At 42.1% G+C, this 25,126-nt stretch overlaps 1 long non-coding RNA gene and 1 pseudogene across 1 annotated transcript; both read left to right on the forward strand.

Moving 5' to 3' along the window:
- The first annotated feature begins 5,466 nt into the window (after positions 1-5,466).
- LOC148353529 (uncharacterized) lies at positions 5,467-6,370 on the forward strand. Its single transcript, XR_015852578.1, has 3 exons — positions 5,467-5,658; positions 5,724-6,101; positions 6,218-6,370. It is a non-coding gene; the product is annotated as an uncharacterized LOC148353529 (long non-coding RNA).
- A 2,952-nt stretch (positions 6,371-9,322) lies between these two features.
- Positions 9,323-24,626, forward strand: LOC148353530 (uncharacterized; annotated as a pseudogene).
- The last annotated feature ends 500 nt before the right edge of the window (positions 24,627-25,126 follow it).

Genomic DNA, 25,126 nt, shown 5'->3' on the forward strand with positions numbered 1-25,126 from the left:
GTGTTGTCTGAGGCCCATACTGTAGCACATGTGGGGCCTCAGGCAATGCTTCCCAAACTCCGACAATGGTGGCATCCAAAGTTACAGGAGGTGGTTTGGCAGTTTGTGGCGGCCTGTAACCTATGTCAAACTTTTAATGCCAGGCCAACATTAAAACCTAAACCTGGAGCATTTTCTCCTGTGGCTTGGCCTGGTGCTGAAATTGTCATTGACTTCACAGATATGAATGAGAGAGTAAATGGTAAGCGCTTCCTTTTGGTCATCGTTGACTCATATTCACGTTGGCCAGAGGCTTATCCGTGTGCCAAGGAAGATACCACGTCAGTGATCAAAGCTCTAGTGAATCATTACATCCCGACACATGGCTTTCCTGCATTGATCAGGTCAGACAATGGGACTCATTTTAACAATAAAGCAATGGCCAAAGTTGAGGCCCTTTTGGGACTGAAACATCGCTTTGGGTGTGTTTATCACCCCCAAAGCCAAGGCAAAGTGGAAAGATTCAACAGGACTTTAAAAGAGAAATTGGCGAAAATCATGGCTCAAACCAAAATGACGTGGTTGCAAGCTTTGCCCTTGGCACTTTTAGTTGTTCGCCAAACTGTTCACAAAATGACGGGTTTTGCTCCGTTTGAATTATTGACTGGTCGCCTCATGCCTGGTCCCGCCTCCACTCTGGTGCCTCCAGCCGACCTACCGACACCGGATTTGTCACATGCAGCATATTGGAAGTATCTTCATTCACTTGTTTCCAGTGTGTCTGTACAGGTCGCTGAAAAGGCGGTTGCAGAGACGTCTTCATCTTCGCCTTCTTTGGACTCGGACATCACGCCATACGTCTACCTCCGGGTGCTCTCCCGGAAGTGGACTGAACCGCGCTGGAAGGGACCGTTCAAGGTTCTGGCTAGAACCTCACACGCCGCGCAATTGGACTCGAAAGGACAAAAGTGGTATCATTACTCGCAATTGCGGCCTGCGCCTGATTTTGTGCCTAATGATGGTTAGTTTGAAAGTTGCCTGCCCGGACGGGCAGGTCAAGAGAGGGAAGGTAAAGGTGGTTCGAAGTGAAAAACCTACTAAGGGTGACCAACAGGGACGCAAATGTCCTTTTTCTTTTCTTTTTATTATGATATGCTTGCTATGTGTGCTTTTTGTCTGTACGCTGATGGCCTTGGATAATGTGATACAGGATGAACGAGATGATGGAGTGGTGCTGGAGAGAGTGGTGGAGTATCATTCCTGTAATGGAACGGTGTGGTATGAAGCAGAGCAAGATGGTGGTAAAACGCGGACACAGACACAACAATTGCTGCTAAATCTGAAATGTAAACAACCAATGCAGTTTTTACGGCTATTATGGTGTTGTGCGGATGTTGTTGTATACCTTGTATCAGATCCCTGACTGTAAGGACCATCGAACGCACGCTGGGCCCACCGCCAAAAGGAGGGCAGTACATGCTGATCCCACAAAAAGAGCCACAGGATGACGGTGGTGCTGTCCCTCTCCGAGCATCGGAGCTGTAAGAACGTGGTGTAGGTGATGACCTCAGTAGTCTGAGGTCATGAGAGGGAATAAAAGAATATGTTATTATGCTGTGCTGCTGAGCGGTTGCGGTATGCGGTGTGCTTGTGTTGCCATATAAGGAGTGATTGAGTGCGAAAGCATGACTGGAATGTTACAGGAACACCCAGATGAGATAAAGAGGCGCCAGATCACCCAACAAGGCTCAACGGCTGCATACCACAGAAAGGAGGAGTCGCCACGCCATCCTGCAGAACAAAGAAAGCCAATCATAAGAAAGCTAAAGTTAACTGCAGCATATACATAGCCAATGATTTTATGCCAGGTTGTTGTCTTTCCATATTTAGCCATATTATTTGCATATTGTGTAATCTAAAACCGCCCTGGCCAACTCGGAAGAGAGAGTTCGTCTGCTGAGGTGACAGAGACGCACAGGGTTGTATTGAGAGGGACCCGAGATCCAGGTGTTTGTATTAGATTTGTTTGTAAAGGAATAAATCCACTCGTGTGTGAAAATGCCGGCTTCCTAAGACCTCTCAATTGCAGAACGAGCGCGCGTAATTGTTGGATGAATGGCGGGTAAGGTTACCGTAATTTGGAGTCAGATAAGTAACTTTTGTTTGTTTTGATAATAGACGAAAATTACCCAACACCGGTGATGCAGAACAGACTTGTGGATTTCGAGCGTCAAAATGGAACCCTGGTGCCTGGCGCGCAGGAAGGAACCTTGACGACACAAGACCTGACAGAGTACCAGGAAACAACAGAGATTTCAGGAAAGCCAAGGCTCAGACCTCATCATGGAGTGGTGCAACTCACCGGCTGGAAGGGTTCCATGGCAGGATGACATGCTCCTACCCCGTTTCTAGTTATTGTGACAGTGACACTGATATTGTGATTGCTCATGCTATAGAGCTGTGACATTTAATCTATGGACTGATGATGGTTAAACTAAGGATTATTCTACAATTGTTATAACATGAATGTATAATATGATGTCGAATTTTATTTGATTGTTTGTGCGTTTATTTGTGTTGGGGGGGTGGTGGAAATATAAGAAAACAAGAAATAAATATTGGATTAAAGCTATCATCTTCTGATCTTTCTCCGCGTATATACAGCGTGATTTGCCGAGCACACGTCAGTTGTGCTCGAGACGTTACGGGGTGAACATGGATCCCCGTCACCGTAGTGACCTCGTCTTAATCCATTTTTATTTATTTTCATTTCATAACAAGATGATAAAATAAAAATGAAAAACTATTACAATAATAACATATTGGCTTCTTCTTCGGTGCCATAGCTTGAAATCTTTATCTTCACGGGACTGTGTCTCGAGCGGTTATGATTTCTACAGCCCGGCTCGGCAGCTTTTATACCCGTGGTCCACACGCGGAAAGGACGTGGAACTGACGCGATGAGGAAGCGGAACAGTCGCCGGCATCGGTTTTGCGGGCATACCACGGATGAACAGCAGGTTGGCCAATTATGCGCATTTTCTACCGCGGGCAACCATGGGCAAAAAAAAATAACAAATAATTTTTTTTTTTTAAAACGCAAAATTTTACCGGCGATACAGACGCAAAAAGCTGTGTGACCAGGCCCTTAGATTAGTACAGGGCTCTTGTCGTAATGTAGTTTTAATGTTATATATTTTAGTTAACGGTTTAAATCAACGACCGTTTATTAAGGGGTTAGCTCAAGACTTGAGCTAAACCCTTACAAAATGGTCGTTGATTTAGACCGTTAACTGCGCATAAATACCGTTGAGAATAATTTTTATTCTTAATCACATTGTTTCTTGTTAAATGTTAAGACAATACAAACCTTTTAATTGTAAAAGTATTTTCACTTCTCTCAAAGTCAAAATACCGAATGGAGTTCGTCAAACGTTGAGGTTGTATGAGCGAGTCCAAGTAGGTCCGAAAAAATGGGCGGAACCATATAAAGGAACGCAATATACAATTATTAAACAAAATCTATTAACTATCTCAGGGTAAAAATGTAGTGTTCTCATTTATAAATATTAAATTTGTGTTTCGAAGTAAAGACTATTCAGTTTTAGTTAGGACACCGTACGGTCACTTGCATTGTAAATGGCATCCCTATTGTTTTGATATGGAATTACCGAGCGCGAAAAAAGGCGGAAAATAGCACCTACTAACGTACAACACCATCAACACAACCACACTCGATTTGATTACAGTACTGCTGTAGCAGCCATGGGTGGATGGCGCTGCCTTATTTGTTTTGCATTTATTGCGTTGACTTTGAAGGCACTCCTAAGTCACATTAATATAGCCCATGGACGTAATAGGAACTTTCGTTTAATTTGATGAATGCAGAGAACAGTACAGAGTATTCAATTTGTTTTACTATCACATCAAACGCAGGCATGCTTCATATATGGCCAATGGACGCCCACCCATGCAGTGCGTGCCGTTTCGCTCAGGCTGGGTTGGAGGTGAGAGGTTCGACACAGCAATATTCAATTTCAAACTGTAATACACCCACCAGCAACCAAATTGAAGAGTCGACCTCAAGTACTGTGACTAGTGATGATGCAAATTGCAATTAGGCCGCCTTCTCGCAAAAAGATGCTCTCCATGGTGAGCGCGCCAGAATGCCAAACCAAGAGCAAATCCACGATACTCAGCCAACTATCAAGGAACAGGTAAGCTCTCATATTGAAAGCGACGAAGTACAACAAGTTGGCTTTTTTGTGATGCAGTTCAATTAGTGTGTTAAGCTAAATCTAGGCTCCCACAGCTAGTTCTGTTTATTGCTAAACAATAAGTTGAACTTAGCTGCTAAAATATGACCATAGGCTATTTTGTTCATGTCATTTGTACTTTTGACATGATGTGCACGTTTGTTGGAACATGACAATATCCTACATAACTTAGGTTCTTGTCAGATATAGGCCTATTCTGATGCACCATAAAACAATATTTAAAAAGTCCACTGCACAGAAATCATATAGGGTTAAGTTATGGAGAGATGTGGGTAAGATGTCCATTTTAGAATGAAGAATAAATCATTAACGTCGAGACTAAGGCTGAGTCCCATTCTTCGCACTTTCACTCGCTATGTGCCCTAGTCACTCGGTTTGCGCGTTCAAGTGAAAATGGGGTGTGTCCCGATACTCTCAAGTCCGAGGCAGAAGTGACCTCAAACCATGTCGTAACCACTTCAAGACCGAGGGGGCTCTCGACCTCACTTGGCAGCGAAGTGACTACCCAGAAGGCTTTGCGAATTTAAAAACAAACCCACATGGCTGAAGAGCGAACGCACAAATGTAAAAGTTTTCTCCAATTAAGCATGTGTTTGCAGCGAAATGTGTTGAAGTATCCTAGCCAAACTTAATTGCAATAGAATACCATTTTCTTTGCGTTAAAACATGAACATCGCTAAATCGCTACTTAGTGCACATATCTCCTGAGAGAGCCCCGGATATCTTTTCATACTCCCGACCTTGGAGTGGGATTATTCGTGCAGGAAATCACTGTTTTCCCTGTTTTCATCTTTAACGAGTCTTGCCTTTACACCTCAATGGCCAAAACGCCAGTCGCTAAAGCAGCATAGCCACAATAATGTCATTCATAATTGTAATAGCACCGTATTCTACTGCACACAATTTCGTGTGTCCTGTCATATTTACAATGTGATGCTTTCATGTGAGACCTAAAACATTATTGCTAAAAAGCATTAGTTCTCAGCATGCATCATGAGTCAATGTCTCCGTGCTTCACGTGGAAATACAGTTGAAACAAATAACTATAACATAGCACACTGTCTTCTCTGTCAACACATATGAAATAAACTAATTACTTTTTCGAAACGTTGTCCAAATGTGGAGACTATTCTAAAGCACATATTATGCTGGTCAATAGATGGCTCATACAGCCATAAGAATAAGATGTCAGGTTTGTGTATCTATTCACCATTAAATAATATTTCAGAACACATTCCAAACATTTCTGTCGCACATCAAATTGAATTGGCCTATTGTCTAATGTGCTCATATGGGCTAATGTTTCAGGGACTGTGGAGCACACCAAAGCCCTGATACAATTCAGGACTGAAAACGAGGAAAAGTTCACCAAAAAGAGGTTCACCACAAAAAAACTGTGGGAGTGAGTAGCCTAACCCGCAGTTCTGCAATCAAGTGATGATGCATTAACCCACTCTGATCTCATAGGACAGCTGTCAAAGTGATCGGCCTGGAGGGGGTGATTACAGGACAACAGGCAGCAAAAAAATGGGAAAACCTCAAAATGAAATACAGAGTAATCCTAAATTCAAAGTATCTACACCTTCCTAACCTCTAAGCTGTCATTATGTAGATCCTGTTTCAAATACATACACAATATATTACAGTGTCATGTAACTGTGTGTGTTGTGATTTCAGAACCTAAAAATGCCAAAAACTGGATCAGGGACCTCTAATGGGGAACAAACTGTATCTAACTGGCCTTATTATGCGGCCATGCATGCCATTCTTGGTGGGAGGCCATCCATTGAGCCACCATCATTGGTCATGTCATACATGACATGTAAAACACAAGAACCACAAACGGTAAATTGAGAGGAGCCCACTCGTAACGTTTTGTTTATTCACAACAGTATGTAACAGACCATGTACAATACACTGCCATTAATTGATTATTCTTGTTTTTCCCCCCCGAACTCAAGGCCAGTGTAGAACGTCCCAATGAAGACCTGGCACCCACCACACCATCAACACCACCGGGCACATCATTACAAGCTTGCAATCCAGGACCAAGCTCCAAATCCCCCCCCAAAAAAAGGAAGTCGGATGAAATATTTGACTTTCTAAAGGAAGAGTTTGCCAAAGAACAGAAGAGGCACGAAGAAAGCGAGGCCAAAACGGAGCGGCTCTTGGTGATACTTGAGAAGATGGTGGACAGAGAGCCACGGATGTGATATCCCTGAAATGTTTCCTTTTATAAACGGTTCTATTGTATTTAATTAAGAACTCTGTGAAGTTCGTTTTTATTTTCCTGTTTTATGGAAATATTGGTATATTATTTTCACATTTTGTGACATATTATTTATTACTCTTATGTATTTTGGACCAATTTGACTTTGTTTTGTATGGAAGTAAATTATTATTTCACTCAAAGTGATTTGTAGTATTCTTCTGTCCAACGATCACACAGTATGTCACATCATTATGAAATTAACCACCACGGTATTGCTCAAACAAACACGTTTATTGAATAGTAGTTGTATTTAAACAAATAATCATGACACACAGGTCAAATATGTACATTCACTTGTGAAGAATTCAGGAAAAATACAGCTGCAGTAATGAATAGTGATCAAGAATAAGAGGAACAGAACTATTTACAAGTTGACCAAACTATCTGATGCAGGGCTTGCGCTTTGTCACATCAGTGAGGCGAGACGATCCCTTCTGGCATTCCCAGAGGTTTCATTTGAGTCAGGAAGTTCGGGAATTGGCAGCTGCGGGTACATTTGGTCCTCTGTTATATCCTGATCGGGTTCTAAGATGTCCCTGTTATCTATGCACACATTGTGCAGAAAGGCACAGGATGCAATTACTTGGGGTGCAAATGTGGGTCTAACTTCCAGAGCCTTGAACAGTGTCGACCTCCACCGTGTTTTCATGATCCCAAAAGCTCTCTCAATGACTGATCGTCCCTTAGAATGGTGGTGATTGAACCTTTTTTGCGTCCTGTCATTGACAGGTTCCCTGTAAGGTGTGATGAGGCAGATTGGTGTCTCTAAACACGGGTATCCTCCATCACCCAACAGAAAGTATCCGCTTGGTGGATACCTTTGATCAGTATAAAAGGAGCTGCTTTTCAAAATCCGTGTGTCATGGACAGACCCTGGATATCCCACAAATATGTCCAAGAACCGCCCTGAGGAGTCACAAATGGTCTGCATGTTTATTGAATAGAAGCCTTTGTAGTTCAGTTAGTCCAATCTATGGTGTGTTGGGGGCTTAATACGGATGTGGCATCCATCAATAGCACCTACAGCTGTGTTGAGGGCGGGTGTACCACATAGTTGTCCAAACCCATCACCCACAGTGTCCAAATTTGCAGGGCTTGGAAAGCATATGGCTTTTGGCAAGTTCTTCAAGATTAACTTGGCAACCCGATGGACAATTCTGTGGACGGTGGACCTGGGAACACTGAAGACCCGTGACACCACACGATAGGACAGACCGTGGGCCAGCCAGTACACGTAAATCAGGACCTCCAATTCATGGCCCCAACCGTGGTCCTGTTCCCTCTTCAGCAACTCCTGCAGGGCATGCATGGCCTTCCTGCTCAGCCTGAAGTCTTGGATGAGTTCAGACTCCACATTGAACCATAAGCGCAGGATGGGAACATGCCTGTCCAACCTACAGTAGCTTATGGGACGGCCACTCTGGAAAACAATAAACATTTTAGGCATAAAGGTTGGCATGGAAAAGAAAATGTCAGCTTTTCACTGTTTACTGTGACTGTATGCATAATTAAAAAAGGTAGTAATGATCGATTTTACGTCTAATGACAACTTGTTTGAATTAAATTACTTAAGAACAAAGATGTGTAGGTGCTACAGGGAAGATTTGTTAACGATATTACGTCAGCTTTATAAGTGTCATGTGTACTGTTTTTGCGTTTGTTTACTTTTCATCGTGTCCCTTGTTAAACATCCCTGCTATATTTCATGAAATGGTAATAAGATACTAATGAGTAGGATGTCATTTATTTCTACACAATCATAGGGTATGTAAACGTGTGTTGTACGTTAACCCTTCCTGAATTTAGCCAAAAACGTCATTTTTTAATGTGTGGACGTACCTCGTAATAAAGTATCAGGGCTGCAAAGCGCCGAAGCCGTCTTCGGTTTAGCACATTTCTCCTCCGTTGTTTGTAGAGACGGATAAGAAGCGCCCGGACAAGCGGTAATGGCACGGATGTAGCTGGCATTTTTTTAACGTTGAACAGACTTTCCAACTCGAGTTGTTTACATGTGACGTAGGCCTATACGTCACTAAGCTCTACAGCCAATTAATATTACCGCCATCTCCTGGACAGGGGTGGAACCTTGCAAGTCTTGTCCAAACCATCTCCACTTTGCACTCCACTCGCGGAGGGCACTCCTCTATCAAGGGACCTCACTGGAGGGTTCTCAGGGCCGAGTGAGAGAAATGGGATTGGGCCTAATAGTTTGATGATTTGAAGGGCACAATAGTTATTATAAGGCTGAATATATTTCTTTCTGGTGATCCCAAGAGCCAAGAAGTGTTCCACAGGTTCGAGAGCGTTCTCCATCCATTTTGATTAAGCGCTATACAAATAAAATGACTTGACTTGACTTTTAACAGGACTTGTCCAGACGTGCAGCTGCCCTCACTGTGGATATTCGTGAAAGATGTTGTCTGTCTCGGGTAGGCTATATGCATCTAGTAGACACTTTCTAGAGTGAGGAGAAATCATATTGTCACAATATTAAAAATATTTGTGACCATACAAAAATACTTATTACTTGAAATTGAATTGTCCTTCAGGGGCTAATAAAGTATTCTAAATCTGATACTACTGTCATCATATTTTGCACTTTTCTTGAGAATTAACTGATTAAAGGACAAGGTTGTGTTAGACATTAAGCCTGGTTTGCAGATTAAAATGGTTCTTATTAAAATACTTACAAATGCGTCTGTTCCATGACCCCTCTACCCAATCACATTACTTGTGCTGTAGTTGATTGATCTTATCAAATGGGTTCTCTTTTAATCTCTCTCTCTACAGAGGAATGAGCATTGTGTCAGAAGTACAACAATTTCAATTTCATCTTGTAGAAACCTTGAAAGAAAGAGTAAAGACATTTTTGACACTCATGGCCATTCAGACAACATAGAACACCTACGGCATGAGGCTCTGGCAACATTTGATGACTTTCCATATCCATTCTCCATGTTGACCACAACATTCATGCAGGACCAAACTATTAAGGAACATTTTACCCCAGTTGAACCGGAGGAGGTTGTAATATCCCAAAGACTGTGTTGAGTTAAGAGAGGTTCTTCACGGGTTCTTAAACTCAAAAACATTTTTTTTCTATGTTCCTCTCATCAAGAGCCTAGAGCAGCTGTTGTCCAACCCAAGAATACACAGTATGGCCAGTACTCCTCCAGAGAATTGTAACAAAGATGGATTTCTCTGTGACATAGTGGATGGTAGACTTTTCAAAAGTCATCCGTTATTTTCATTGAAGCCCACTACTTTTCAGTTGATATTGTACTCTGATGAGATAGACTTATGTAACCCTCTTGGACCGCATACTTCTGTGAACACGTTACTCATGTTTTATTAGACACTAGGAAACACAGACCCCAGGTTTAGGTCAAAGCTGGCTGCTATACGACTATTTGCTATTGCCAAAGCTAAGGACATTGCACAAGCTGGTGTTGATGTTATTTTAGAACACATTGAAAAGGATTTAAAAGAATTGTACAATGGTGTCAAAATTGGGACAGGTCAAATTATATATGGTCCAGTAATCTCTATATGTGTCGATACCCTTGTTCAGCATGAACTGGCTGGGTTTAAGTCTGGAGTTGGGTTCTCATTCAGTAAATGTAGGCATTGTTAATGTGATTATGAGACCATGCAGAACAATTTTGATGAAAAGAGTTTTACCATGAGAACGTTAGAAAATCACATGAGAGTGTACAGAAAGAGAGGGGCAGAACAGACCACGTTAAAAATGCTCTTAAGACTACCTATGGTATTAACAGGAGGGGTAAATTTACAGATTTTCCAGCATATGACCTTATCCAGCAAACTCCTCAAGATATAATGCACGTTATGCTTCAGGGTGTTGTGCCCCTAGAAATTAAATGTGTATTGAAGTTCCTAATTTTGTCAGGAGAGGTTGATCTGGATCATATTAATTCATGTATAAATTGTTTTAGATATTCACCCAGTGATATAAAAGACAAACCATGCCCAATCAGTGTCATAACAATGACATCTAATGACAACAAACTTAAACAGTCTTCTGGGCAGATGCTGATACTTTTGAAGATACTTCCTTATATTTTGAAAAGTATCAAGGACCATAGCCATGTTAAATTCATCGAAGAGTTGATTGAGATAACCCAGATCCTCTTTGCTCCTCTTTTATTTAGGGAAACCCTTCACAAACCTGAAGTGAGTGATGATAGAGAAGCATCTTAAAACATTCAATGAGCTGTTCCCTGAGAACAATATAACACCAAAGCAGCATTATATGTTGCATTTCCCTTCATAAATTGAGGCGCTGGGTCCCTTAACAAGGCACATATGTATGAGATTTGAGTCTAAGCATCAAATTTTTAAAAAGTGGTCTTCAAAATTAAACTACAAAAACGTTTGCAAATCTCTTGTAGGTTACAGTAAAGTGGTAGAAAGTGTCCATAGTCACACAAATGAATTTTTTCACATGAGAAAGAATTGGGTCCTGTATCAGAATTGTCAATCTTGGAATTTGTGAATTCAAAGATAAGAAATTTCTTAAATATTGACCATTTCCAGCAGATCATATCTGTTAAGTGGATTATTATCAATGGTAACAAGTATATAAATAATAAGACTCTCATCATCACAGATTCAAAAGAAGGGCTTCCTATTTTTGTATTGATAAATAATATTTTTGTTGTAGATTCTTTATTTTGTTGCGAATATCAAATGTATGATTCATTGGATTTTAATCCTTGATTTACTGTCTTGTGAAATTGCTGTACCAAATGCTGCTCTGACAACAGAGTTCATAGATTTGGAGAAGTTAACAGATTACACTGCATACCCCTTTGTACCATTTAATGACAAGATATACGTTTTTAGAAAATATGACTTAACTGATGTGCTCTTGTATTCGAATGTTTAAAATGACATTATGAATGGCAGAAATTGTGCTAATTTGTGTATGTGTTTACATTTTGACAAAGACTAGATATATTTGATATTAGGACTGAGCCTTGTGGGTGCTATCTGTATGAGCAAGGCCTAGCTGGCTCCAGACTTTGGAAGCAGAATTAAATGTGATGCTATGCAATTTTAACATGTTCGTTCTATGTTGCCACTTTGTGCATGTGATCGGCAAGATATTTGTGTGTATTTAGCCCCTGCCAAGCTGATACAATGTTAATATGTGAACAAACCATGTGGCGAAATGCAGAGCTGGGGATTAAGATGGAAACTGCATGAGTGTTGCTGTGCCTACAAGCCAATAAAACTTAAGGACCTCTTACACAAATCTCCTGATTATTTTTTTTAACATTATATTGGTGTTATCCCTATGGGGTGGGGCCCTCTCCTTGTGAGAGGTAAGAGAATTCTCTCACCATGCTCCGCTGTGTGTCGTAAGAGGCGACTTAAGTGGAGGGAGCTGGGGATCCTCTCCTCTCTATCTCCCTAAGAGACAGCAAGGCAAAGAAAGGGGGGCGGGAGACCGAAAGGTCTCGCAAACCCTAGTTATAGGGTCAACTAAATGTGAGAGGATGTGGAAGTAAAGCGACTGAGTGGAAGAAAGAGGAGATCGGAAGGATGATGACTAAAAGGAAGGTTGATGTGTTAGCCTTGAATGAAACAAAGATGAAAGGAAAGGGTGAATTACAGCTTGGAGGTATGTATGGTAGAAGGTCTGGAGTTGCGGGTGGACATGCTGGAGAAGGAGTGGCTGTGCTTGTGAGTGAGAAAGCGAAGGAAAAACCGTTGGAGTGGAAAGAGATATCTTCCAGATTGATGTGGGTGAGGTTGAAGTGGGGTGTAGAAGTATGGATGTTTATAAGTGCATATGGACCTGGTTCAGAAAGAAGCGCTGAGGAGAGAGAGGAGTTCTGGAAGGACTTGTCCGAATGTGTGACAAGTGCGAAAGAAGGGCGGAAAGTGGTAAAACTAGGTGACCTGAATGCTAGAGTGGGTGATGAAAGGTTTGAAAATGTGATTTGTAGATATGGAGTACCAGGAAGAAATGAGAGTGGGAAGAAATTGAGTTATGAGTGGAAAATGAGTTGGTGATTGGAAATACATTGTTTAAAAAGAGGGACGTGAAAAAGTATACATTTGTCAGAGTGGATAGTGGCAAGATGGTGGACAATGCTCTGATGGATTATGTTGTGGTTAAGAAAGGGATGTTAAGTAGATTGTTGGATGTGTATGTTTACAGAATTGAAATGAGTCGTATGTCTGATCATTTTTATGTGGAAGGAAAACGGAGAATAGATGGATCGTGGAGGGCTAGTTATAAGAAGAGTGTGAGGGAAGAGGTGAAAATGTCAGAGTTGAATAAGGCAGAAAAGGAAAAAGTTTAAAGAGAGGATAAGGGAAGAGTATGAACGGATTAGTAGAAAAGAAATGGAGAGTGTGGAAATGGAATGGAAGTGGTTTAAAGAGGCAGTGTTGAGTGCAAAAGAAGTGTGTGGAATGGGGTAATAGGAAAGGAAGTGAATGGTGGAATGATGAGGTATCAAAGGCTGTGACAGAAAAGAGACATGCCTTTGAGGAGTGGCTGCAAGATAAGAGTTGCGATGCGTACGAAAAATATAAAGTGAAGAAAAGGTTGGTAAAAGCGACAGTGGAAGCAGCGAAAAGGAAAGCAAACGATGAATGGTGTCGGAAGATAGGAGTAAACTTTGAGGAAAGGAGAAAAGTGTTCAGGAGAGAAGTGAAAAGAGTAAAAAAACAGTGAGTCTGGAAAGGAATAGAAGGTGAAAGATAAGGATGGTAGATTGCTGGTTAGCGGTAGTGCAGTCAGGATTAGATGGGCTGAGTATTTTGAGGAGTTGCTACGCGGCAGCGTGTTGGGGAGGCAGCGTCAAGAAGAAGGATGCCTCTCGACTCAATAAACTGGCTAGGAAAGCGAGCTCTGTTGTGGGCAAAGAACTGGACAGCCTAACAACAGTAGCTGAGAGACGAGCACTGAAAAAGCTGAGGTCAATCATGGACAATCCATCGCATCCACTACACAGCATTATCTCCAGACAGAAGAGCAGTTTCAGCGACAGACTGCTGTCACTGTCTTGTACTACGGACAGACTGAAGAGATCTTTTCTTCCTCATGCCATGAGGCTCTTTAACTCCACCCGGCAGAGTAAAGGCCCACATTAAACCACACCACCTACATTGGATATTACCGAATCTTACTGCAATATGTATTCTGTGTAGCACTATTTAGTTACTCTATAATAACACGCTACAGTGGGCATTTGCACGTCACACTGGGTATTTGTATATTGTATTCTTTTGGCTTTATTATTGTACTGTTCTCAGCTCAGGGATGCTGCTGGAAATGTGAATTTCCCTTCGGGGATGAATAAAGTATCTATCTATCTATCTATCAAATGTGGAGGATGGGAGAGAAGTGAGAGTCAGGGGAATCGATGGTATGGAGAGAATGCCCATGTTGGGTAATTTAAATGTGAAGCTTACGGAAACATGGGAGGTGCAAGAGGCAGTGCAAGAAATGAAAGGGGGAAAGGCATCTGGGTTGGATGGTTGTACTGCTGAATGCCTGAAAAAAGGTGGCACAGCCATGATTGACTGTTTAGTACGCTTGTTGAATGTATGCTCTTTAATAATAATAATGATAATAATGCATTTTATTTAAAAGCGCCTTTCAGGCCACCCAAGGACACTGTACAGACAATGAAAAAATACAATTTTAAAAAGTTGTAAGCGAAATAATAAATAAAAACAAGACATAAAATCATAAAAACATAGGAAATGGAGAAGCTATGTGTTGTAGGCAGTCCTGAACAGGTGTGTTTTTAGACGGGACTTAAAAGTGGAGAGGTGTGCAGTTTTGGAGGTCCGGAGGTAAATTGTTCCAAAGCTTTGGAGCAGCGCGACTGAAGGCTCTGGCTCCCATGGTGCTCAGGTGGGCAGGGGGCACTGACAGTCGGAGGGAGGACGAGGATCTGAGGGAGCGAGTGGGGACGTGCACCTGGAGAAGGTCGGACAGATAAGGAGGGGCCAGGTTGTGAATGGCCATATATGTATATAGGATCAGTTTGTAGCTGATGCGATGTTGAACAGGAAGCCAGTGTAGCTGTTGGAGAACGGGGGTGATGTGCAGCTGGGAAGATGTTTTTGTGATGATGCGAGCAGAGGCAATTTGAACCAGCTGAATTTTATGGAGGGACTTTTGAGGAAGGCCAAAGAGGAGAGCATTGGGCATTTAAGTGGTGTGGTTCCTGTTGATTGGGGTAGTGCATGTGTGGTGCCATTGTATAACGGTAAAGGTGATAAGTATTAATGTAGCAATTCGAGAGGTATCAGTTTGTTGTCTGTGCCGGGTAAGCTGTATGGATTAGTCTTGATTAAGAGAGTGAAGGAACGAATGAGGTGGTGATGGAGGAGCAGAGTGGTTTCAGGAAAGGAAGAGGATGTGTGGATCAGGTGTTTGCAGTACGACAGGTGTGTGTGAGAAATATTTTGCAAAAGGTAAGGATGTTTATTGGCTTTCATTGACTTGGAAAAGGCGTATGACAGAGTTGATAGAGAGGAACAAAATAGGCAGGTTGTGCGATTTTAGGTAATTTGCCTATTTACCATAGCATTAAAAAACCCAATTTAAACAAGTCTCCAAAAATCAATATAAAACGCTTTGACTGCACTAATTTTACGATATATTCTTTTAATTCATAAACATTGCATTATCAACTTAGTCCTGTCTATTAGCACTACTTTGTAAATATATCTGCTTATCCATCTTGAGAGTCTTTTCATCATTTTTGCTCCTTAAAATCTTAATTTTCTAGTGCCATGCCTAATCTCGTTGCATGGAATGTTTTCTAACATTGATATCAATGACAATTAAGACAGTTGAATTGTATATGAGCACCTTACATATTGGTAATGTTAGTATTCTATAGTTGTTGTTAATAGATTCTGATTGCACTATTAAACAAATGTAAATACTTTGTGCCTATGTTAATCTAATCAAAGTCAGTGCCAGTTTTGATGTGACAAACTGTGACATGTAGTTTTTCAAGTTCCATGCCAGCAACTTCCACATCTGTCTGTAACTCATTTTTGAGTTGCATGTAAGAAGTGCCATATTGTCCATGCCATGACCACTTGGAACCCATCGATTGAATGTTTCTTGCCCCATCACAGGAATCTTTTGTCCAACTTGTTAAAATTTGTTCATTTTTTAAAAATCCATTTTTTTCCATATTCACAGCGAAAAGATTTTGCTCTTATGTGCCGCCTTTTAATAGTTTCAGTTATCTCTCACAGGGAGTCTAGTCTTTCAAAAAATGCCTACTTGTGATTTTCAGTGCAAGTCAACATCTTGATGAATCAAATCATGTTTAAATAATGAGATATCTACTAAATTAGTGTGGCTTTTCTAACTGCCCAAAATTTTGCGCCAGATAAATAACCCAATTAGTATAAATTCATTAAGCTCGATCGATGTTATTCATATTTTCTCCCAAGCTGAAACTTTCCTGATATTTTTATTTTAAATATATTATTTTCTTGACTTTAATTGATTTATCTGCTACTCATTGTTTTCCGCAAATGCTCTCTCCATTAGGTAAGCTAATCAATCTTATTTTTACGCAAGACATGAATCAAGCGTGTGACGTTCATGTTAGAATTTGTCAATTGTATAGTGCTCTTACTCGTGAAATTACGGTAAGACATTCTCCAATGTGTGATTTCCTCATGCAAGCACAGTTTTGTTTTTTATATGTTGATGGCTGCGGTGTTGTGTTGGACGTAACCGAGTTCTTGTTCGCACATTAATAAGAAGACACTGTCATAGCCTTAACAGAATGTTGCTCCTGTATCTGTTGACTTATGTTTACAAAATCTGTTTAGCAAGTGCACAAGTTCATCGACTGACTGACGAGGAGTGAATGAGAGAAATTAGTTTAAATAGGAGGGAAGCCAATCAAGCAACGAGCCGCAGCTGGCGCCAAACGGGCGGGGCCAAGTGAGGGCAATGGGCAACCGTGACATGTAATTTATTATTTCAGTTTATCAAGTTAAAATTTCCCCAAGTTAAAATATACCTACCTAAATTAAGGTATTTATACAGATACTTGCTCACCTTCGTTGTGAATAGAATGCATACTTTGAGCCACAAAGATATTAATTCACTTATTACGAGTAACTTCAGCTTGAACTTGATTTGAGAGCACAGGGGATTAATATGTACTCACATTAATATATCATGCATTTCATGGATAAATTACCCCCCAAATCCATGCCTCACTTTTATATGTTCCTGACGTTGACTGATTGAAACAATATAAACACTTGTGAAACTTCTACAGAACGTTTGCTACACTTGACACTGACAGGCCCCCATGAAGAAAAGAGTCTTCAAGTGTTAGTGTCTTTTTGCGTAGGATACAAGATATAGTGCCTGACAATATGCCTCCTTATATCCCCATATGGATCAATGGGCAAGTGACAGGAGCATCTGGACAGATCCATGTTGACCAAATAGGCCAGCTTTTGCAACAGTAGCACACGGCCCCAAGCATAGAACAAGGTGGTGAAGGAAGATGCCAATCAACACAGGTTTTATACCTAGCACTTTAAGATTTCATTGAAATGTAATGTGCATTAGACTTTATATGGTTTATAATTACTACTTGTACTACTTATGCTGCCAACCTACACCTTATATATTGCACTAAGTGGAAGATGTCGGATATCATTGGCACATACGTGAGCTGCATTATAATGGCTATCAAAACAACCCTGTGAACTTGTGCAGTGAGGTAAAATTCGCCTTGTCAAATAAATGGTGAACACAAGCAATTCTTTACAAATACTTCCCTACTGAAACAGTCCAGTGGCTGAGGTATAAAATATATTTTTATTAATCGGTTAAACATGTTGTATGTCCAACATTACTTTGACCTTCACCACCCAAGATGAAATTGGTCACTACAGTATATCTGAGGCGTGTTCAGGAGAGTGAGCGATTGCTATCGCTAGCTATCGCTAGCTTCTGAACGGCCAATGATTATTGAGCGCTCGCGTGCCCGAGTAATCACGGGAGAAAGACCGCTTACTTTGATTTCCAACATGGCGTCGACAGTGCTGAACATGGAGGATCTCACCCTGACGAGTGCTGTTGGCGATGTAATATATCGTCTTACATTGCCTGGTAATGTTTGTGAACAATGCAAGACAGGTATGACCCTTCCACTGCGTTTAGGATAACCTTAACTGTGTCAATATGCGAACTGTCGCTCATATCAGCCAACTCGCTCAAAGCAAGCTGTAGAACGAAATCCATTGTACTGTCGTCGGCCATTTTGGATCAGTAAGGCAATCACAGTGAGCGATTACAAAACGTTCAGCAGTGCGCGGCAAGCGATTAACAAGCGACTACATGTCTGATTACTCTCCTGAACACGCCTCTGAGGTGTCCTCAAGCTTTATGTGATATTGGTTGCTGAGTGAAGTTGTTGGATGGCTTGCTGCTGATGAAAAGGATAGCATGTCCATGGATATAAAGTGTGGATCCTTCTATAGAACACTTGTGCTTTGCAAGTCAAAACACTAAAAACAGGATATGAACTTTAGCAGGGAAGACAGTGCTTGAGAACTGTAAGATTTGTTGATACATTTATTTTGTGCTGCATGGCTACAGCAAGGCAGCACGTGAAGGGACAAAGGCAAAGGCTCACTTTTTGTCTGAAAACCGCGACACCGAGAAGAAATGGATGTCAGCACGTTGTGTTGCATACAAAATTTCAACTAGATATAACCTAAATATATCCGTTATTTGGCCTCTTAAGAAATTTGGTTGTGAGAGTATGTTATGGCACAGATAAAAATCTTGACCCAGAGGAAAATTAGTTGACAAATGAGCAAAAACATTGAAACTTGATTTCATTGTTGATGTATTGCCTTTAATGGGAATTAGCTCCTGCCAAATTGCAGTGAGCTGGACTGTTTTAGCGCCCCACTATATTATATATTGTAGCGTGTAAGAACGGGAGTCCGAGGCGGATTAATAAAAGGCGGAGCAAACAAGGGCTCTATTGACATCACTCTTCAACAGGGCACAAAAACAATGGTATGTTACTACTATCTCTCCCTCACCGCTAGAAGGTACCGCGCAACTCACTAACTTTGTCCCCTCTGGACAAGTGTTCTGTGGGTGAATTATGTAAACTCACGAGGCAAGCGCTCCCAGAATTCACCCATTGTCAAAGAACCACTACCCGCCCCCGACGGGTAAGAATGGGAGGGGTGGCAGGGGTTAAAGGGGCAGCGGGCCTCACTGCCTGGTCCAGCGGGGCAGACGGCAGAGGTGTTGGCTGGGTTGCAGGGAGTCTGACTGGGTCCAGGAGGCTAATAGGGCGCCCTGCGGCGCAGGCTAATTCAAAAGGCTCGGAAAAGCCCTCGTGGCAAGTTTAATACTATCGACCGATAAAGTCTCAGGCCTACCACTATGTCCATGACAAGACTGACCCATGATGCATGACTTTAAAGGAACCATTGTAGGGGGGATGCAACGGTCCCCGGTGAGAGTCATGGCGAACAAACACAAAATCTGCCGAGCGTAGATTGGGGAGCACCAGGAAATTAGGGGTACCATGCTGAGATGTAGGGATGGGAGCCAACTGTAGACTTGCATTGTTCAGCAGTAATATTAATAATGATAAGCGTAATTTCTGTGTTAAAAAAGTAATGTCTCCTTGAGGTTTTATGTTGCAGTTTCATCCGATTGTACAGTGTCTCACTAGTGAATAGTCAATAAAGTTGTGTGTCTGCCTAAGGGTACTTCAGGTTCGTACAAGATGGGGGACCGCTGTATTTCAGTCAGCGATTTTGGCCTTATCATTTGACACACAGTTTTGTATCTGTCAAGGCAAAAAAAAGGGGGGGCGGGAGACCGAAAGTTCTTGCAAACCCTAGTTGAAGGGTCAATAAATGTAAGAGGATGTGAAAGTAAAACGTCTGAGTGGAAGAAAGAGGAGATCGGAAGGATGATGACTAAAAGGAAGATTTATGTGTTAGCCTTGAGTGAAACAAAGATGAAAGGAAAGGGTGAATTACAGCTTGGAGGTATGTATGGTAGAAAGTCTGGAGTTACGGGTGGACATGCTAGAGACGGAGTGGCTGTGCTTGTGAGTGAGAAAGAAAAGGAAAAACTGGTAGAGTGGAAAGAGATATCTTCCAGATTGATGTGGGTGAGGTTGAAGTGGGGTGTAGAAGTATGGATGTTTATAAGTGCATATGGACCTGGTTCAGAAACAAGTGCTGAGGAAAGAGAGAGGAGTTCTGGAACGATTTGTGCGACTGTGTGGCAAGTGCGAAAGAAGGGTGGAAAGTGGTAATTCTAGGTGACCTGAATGCTAGAGTGGGTGATGGAACGGTTGAAAATGTGATTGGTAGATATGGAGTACCAGGAAGAAATGAGAGTGGGAAGAAATTGATTGAGTTATGTGTGGAACGTGAATAAGTATACCTTTGTCAGAGTGGATGGTGGTGAGATTGTGGACAGAGCACTGATGGATTATGCAGTGGTTAGGAAAGGAATGTTAAGTACATTGTTGGATGTGCATGTTTACAGAATTGAAATGAGTGATGTGTCTGATCATTTTTATGTGGAAGGAAAACTGAGAATAGATGGATTGTGACGGGCTGGTTATAAGAAGAGTGTGAGGTAAGAGGTGAACATATCAGAGTTGAATAAGTCAGAAAAGGAAAGGGTTTAAAGAGGATAGGGGAAGATTATGAATGGATTAGTAGAAGAGAAGTGGAGAGTGTGGAATGGAATGGAAGTGGTTTAAAGAGGCAGTGTTGAGGAGTGCAAAAGAAGTGTGTGGAATGAGAAAAGTTGGTCGAGGTATTAGGAAAGGAAGTGAATGGTGGAATGATGAGGTATCAGAGGCTGTGACAGAAAAGAGACATGCCTATGAGGAGTGGCTGAAAGATAAGAGTCGTGATACATATGAAAGGTATAAAGTGAAGAAAAGGTTGGTAGAAGCGGCAGTGGAAGCAGCGAAAAGGAAGGCAAATGATGAATGGTGTTGAAAGATAGGAGTGAACTTTGCGGAAAGGAGAAAAGTGTTCTAGAAAGAAGTGAAAAGAGTAAGAAAGAGCGAGTCTAGAAAGGAAGAGAAAGTGAAAGATAAGTATGGTAGCTTGCTGGTTAGCAGTAGTGCAGTCAGGAAGAGATGGGCAGAGTATTTTGAGGAGTTGCTAAATGTGAAGGATGGGTGAGAAGTGAGAGTCGAGACGTTCAATGGTATTGAGAGAATGCCCATGTTTGGTGATTTAAATGTGAAGCCTGTGGAAACATGGGAGGTACAGTGAAAGAAATGAAAGGGAGGAAGGCACCTGGGTTGGATGGTTGTACTGCTGAATGCCTGAAAAACGGTGGCACAGCTATGATTGACTGGTGGTGTGGTTCCTGTTGATTGGTGTAGTGCATGTGTGGTGACATTGTTTAAGAGTAAAGGTGATAAGTATAAATGTAGCAATTCGAGAGGTATCAGTTTGTTGTCAGTGCCGGGGAGGCTGTATGGAAGAGTCTTGATTAAGAGAGTGAGGAAAAACGAATGAGGTGGTGATGGAGGAGCAGAGTGGTTTCAGGAAAGGGAAAGGATGTGTGTATCACGTGTTTGCAGTACGACAGGTGTGTGAGAAACAGCAAAACGTAAGGATGTTTATTTGGCTTGCATGGACTTGGAAAAGGTGTATGACAGAGTAGATAGAGAGGCGTTGTGGCAGGTGATGGTAATGTATGGAGTGTGTGGAAAGTTGATGGAAGCATTGAAGAGTTTTTATCTGAACAAAGCATGAAAGCAGGGGTGTGTGATGTCACCACGGCTGTTTAATGTGTACATGGGCATTTGGGTTGGCCATGGTCCAAAAATGTTTCGGTGTGTTTTTTTTTTTTTTGCTACTGTCTTTGTTTTTGTATGTTCGTCTTGCTGTTGGTCACCCCTCTAGAGGAATATGACCAAGGTAGATAGATAGATTTAAGACTAGGGACCACCGTGCATTTATATTATTGACTTTAATAAAAACTAGTTTACTTTTTTTGCCATGTTTGTGTCAATATAACGTTTAATTTGTATTTGCCGATATTAAGTTATGGTAGAGTCTACCAGCCTCTTGCCCTGTCTAACTGGATATCTTTTGGCTGCATCAGGCTGTGTTCTTCTAAATGCATGCTTTGTGGTGGTCATTTAAGATTGTGTAAATGAAATATCAGGCAGAACAGAGCAAATATATCTACTACAAGTGATTTGGTATGGGCCGTACCAAGATGATTAATCGAAGTTCTGCAATTCTCATAATAGGGGGCAGCTTTAAAGGTATCCTAATTCGTTGCCTTTTAAATGTAGCGCATTCTTTAGCATCATGTTTGCCAGGACTAAAGTTGGTCAGCTGCTTTTGAATTGGCTGAGAATCAGAGCCGTAGAGTGCACTCGTACTGGTTTCAGCAGAATTGGCAAATAAGGTATCAGCCCATTTTGATAGTCCTGTCTGTTCTTGAGGTTTTGTACCATGTAGAAAAGTCTTACTAGTGTATGGTCAATAAAATTGTTGTGTGTCTGCCTTTGGGTACTTCAGGTACACACATAGTGGGGACTCCTGTGTTTCAGTCAGCAATTTTGGCTTTCTGATATGACACACAGTTTTGTATCTGTCAGGTTTAACACTGTTTTGTTTCAATTATTTGTACTGGATAAATGAGAGGTCAAATTAACATGATACATCTTTTTTTAACATGTTTCTACACCACAAAGCAAATAACTTAACACAATGCCTCAATTTACCAATTCACACACACACTCTTAAGTCTGATGTGCATGACTAACCAATTCAACAAAAGTATTGTCGGCGTAGAATGTGAGTTGCGCATGAATTATGTCAGTAGGGCGACGAATGAGTAGGGAAGAGCGAAAGTTTAGTTCTAGAGTTCGGTGTGTTTTCAATAAACGGGTGCTGATGGTTGTCGCTCTCGAAAGATACCGTAAGTGTTTGAGCAATCCATCACCCACAGGAAACACATACTCAATTGGTGGCAGCAGCGGTTTTTGTTTTAGATTTTTCCCCTCCTCTTTTTGGAAATTTATCAAGCGCGGCTAGGCTAACTGAATAGCAGTATGGGACGGAAGCAGCATGTAAAGTCATGTGAAACACGACTACAAGCTCAGAGCTGGATAAAGGCTGGTTCGGGGGAGCATCTAATTGGACGGTAAGTTCAAGTAATGTACGAGTGGACCTCCTGACGCCAATCAGTGGGGACTGTGAAAAGCGTTTTTTTCACGTGGATTAAACAATTTGAGGAAGCCGTTCGTGCGCAGGCGAGGAGTGGAAGTTACCGTGCAGTCTTAGTGAACTTTTTCCCAATGGGTCTGGACGGAGCGGCTTTTTATGTTGTGTGACAGTTTGGCGTTGGATGTCAAGGGGGATTACGAACAAGTGAAGAAGATATTGAAGGAGGCATTCGGTCAAAACTGTTTTACTATACTTCCAAATGTGCAATAATGAGCGGTCACGTCAGACAGGGGAGAGTTTAGTATACTACAAGTAAAGCTTTAGGAGCAGGCGATCTAACATTCAAAGTTAAGTTTAGTATACTGCTGATCTATCTAGACTGGTGGCCGAAGCATTCCCAGAATATGATGGCCAGAGATGGGGAGACTTTCCGGCTGGTCTGGACCCTGCTCTGCAGGCTAAATGCCACGAACAGGGAGCCACAGACTTAGAAGAAGTGTCAGGCAGGCCTTGAGGGTAGGCACATTTTCTACCTCCTACTGCCCTGTCCAAGCCATTTTGCTGGGCTTTGAGTTTATGCACACACTTCTCTGGGCAACTGACTTCATTTCAAATTGTTATAATGTTTCAATGCCTGTTGACGTTACTCTTCCCCCGCTCAGCAAAATGATCGTCCCGGTCAAAATTGAGTCTCCTCGCGTCTCCGGACCGAGGTTGGGTTCATATCTAGGCTATGTAGAACCCAGATTGCATGAGAGCACAGGACTTGTTGTGGCGCATTCTCTGGCGCCGGTGACAAATGGCCTACCGTACCGGCCCTGACCAGCGAAAAGAAATAAATAGGCAGGTTCAGCACTTATTAGAAGATTTAGTGATTGAAGAGACCTGTAGCCCCTGGTCTTCTTCCGTGGTTCTGATAAAGAAAAATAATGGTTTGCGGCAATTTTCTTGCATTGATTATAGGGGCCTTAATCTTAATGCTGTGGCCATTAAGGACTCCCATCTGCTTCCACGCGCAGATAATTCACTGAACGCCCTGGCTGGGGCCCTATGGTTCAGTGCCCTGGATTTTTCCTACTGGGACTGGCAGGTGGAGGTGGTGCCAGAAGACCGCAAAAACATTGCTTTCACCACTGGTCAAGGTCTGTACCAAGTCTGCCTGGTCTACCTGGATGACACACAGATTTTCAGTAAGGCTTTTGAAGATCACATGTCTGCTCTTGAGGAGGTCTTCTCCCGGATTGGGTCGGCTGGACTACGGCCGAACGCAAAGAAGTGTCCTCTTGTGTGGTTTTCCTTGACCATGTCATGTCGGCCGAGGGGCTTTGCCCAGACCCTAAAAACACACAAGTCAAATCCTGGCCACAGTCTGCCATCAAGGTACACACTTTCCTCAGGCTCTGTTTGTACGATTGAAGATTTGTGAAGGGTTTTTCACTTTCTGGCTGCCCTCCTTACTCAGCTTATGGGGAAGGACATGCCTTTAACGTGGTCTTCAGAATGCCAAGAAGCTTTTGAATTCTTTCAGCATGCCCTTTATTCTGAACCTATTATGAGACATCTTGATTTAAAATACATTTTCATTCTGCTTACTAATGCATCACAGTTAGCAGTTGGAGCAATGCTGGCACAAAATGTTGATGGCCTTTAAAGAGTGATGGCCTATGCCAGTCACTCTCACAGCGGTTGAACAGCGGTGGTCCACGTATGACAGGGAGCTGTGGGCGATAGTCTTTGCAGTCCGTAACTTCCAGCACTACTTGGGCCTTCGCCCCTTCACCATTGTTACCAACCACCGGCTGCTGGTGTGCCTTTGGCGTCTCCCCATTGATAATGACAGAAAGGACTGGCAGAGCTGATGAGCACTGAAACTGGACCCGTATGATTGGTTAATACAACACAACGAGGGTTCACAGCATACCAACGCTGACGCTCTGTCGCGCAGCGCAGGCCTACTTCCAGTGTTCTACTGGATGATTCCTAGGGTACAGCGGAAAGTAGCGTGCACATCAGTACTCTGGCAGGAGCAAATGGCGGCCCCAGTACTGTATGTGCAGTAGAGACTCCTACCGAGGATTCAAAAATCTAGGTGTTATATTTCATCCTATTCCATCAATTCAGTTAGATGTGAAAAATATTACTAGAATAACTTCCTTCCACCTCCGGAATATTGTGAATATTCGTCTGAATCTGTCCCAATCAGATGCAGATTACTTCCGGTTTCCAACATGGCGGCGCGTGTTTACGTTGCGGCTAGTTGCTATCCGGCTATCCTACTATTTACCACTGTCCTCCTGCTTTCCTTTTTGGATACATGCGTGGCCAATAAGACCTACAGCCGGGAAGAGCTCATCCGACT

This window comes from Urocampus carinirostris, chromosome 13, assembly GCF_059441175.1.
Source record: "Urocampus carinirostris isolate Australia breed hairy pipefish chromosome 13, RoL_Ucar_1.0, whole genome shotgun sequence".
NCBI classification, from domain to species: domain Eukaryota; kingdom Metazoa; phylum Chordata; class Actinopteri; order Syngnathiformes; family Syngnathidae; genus Urocampus; species Urocampus carinirostris.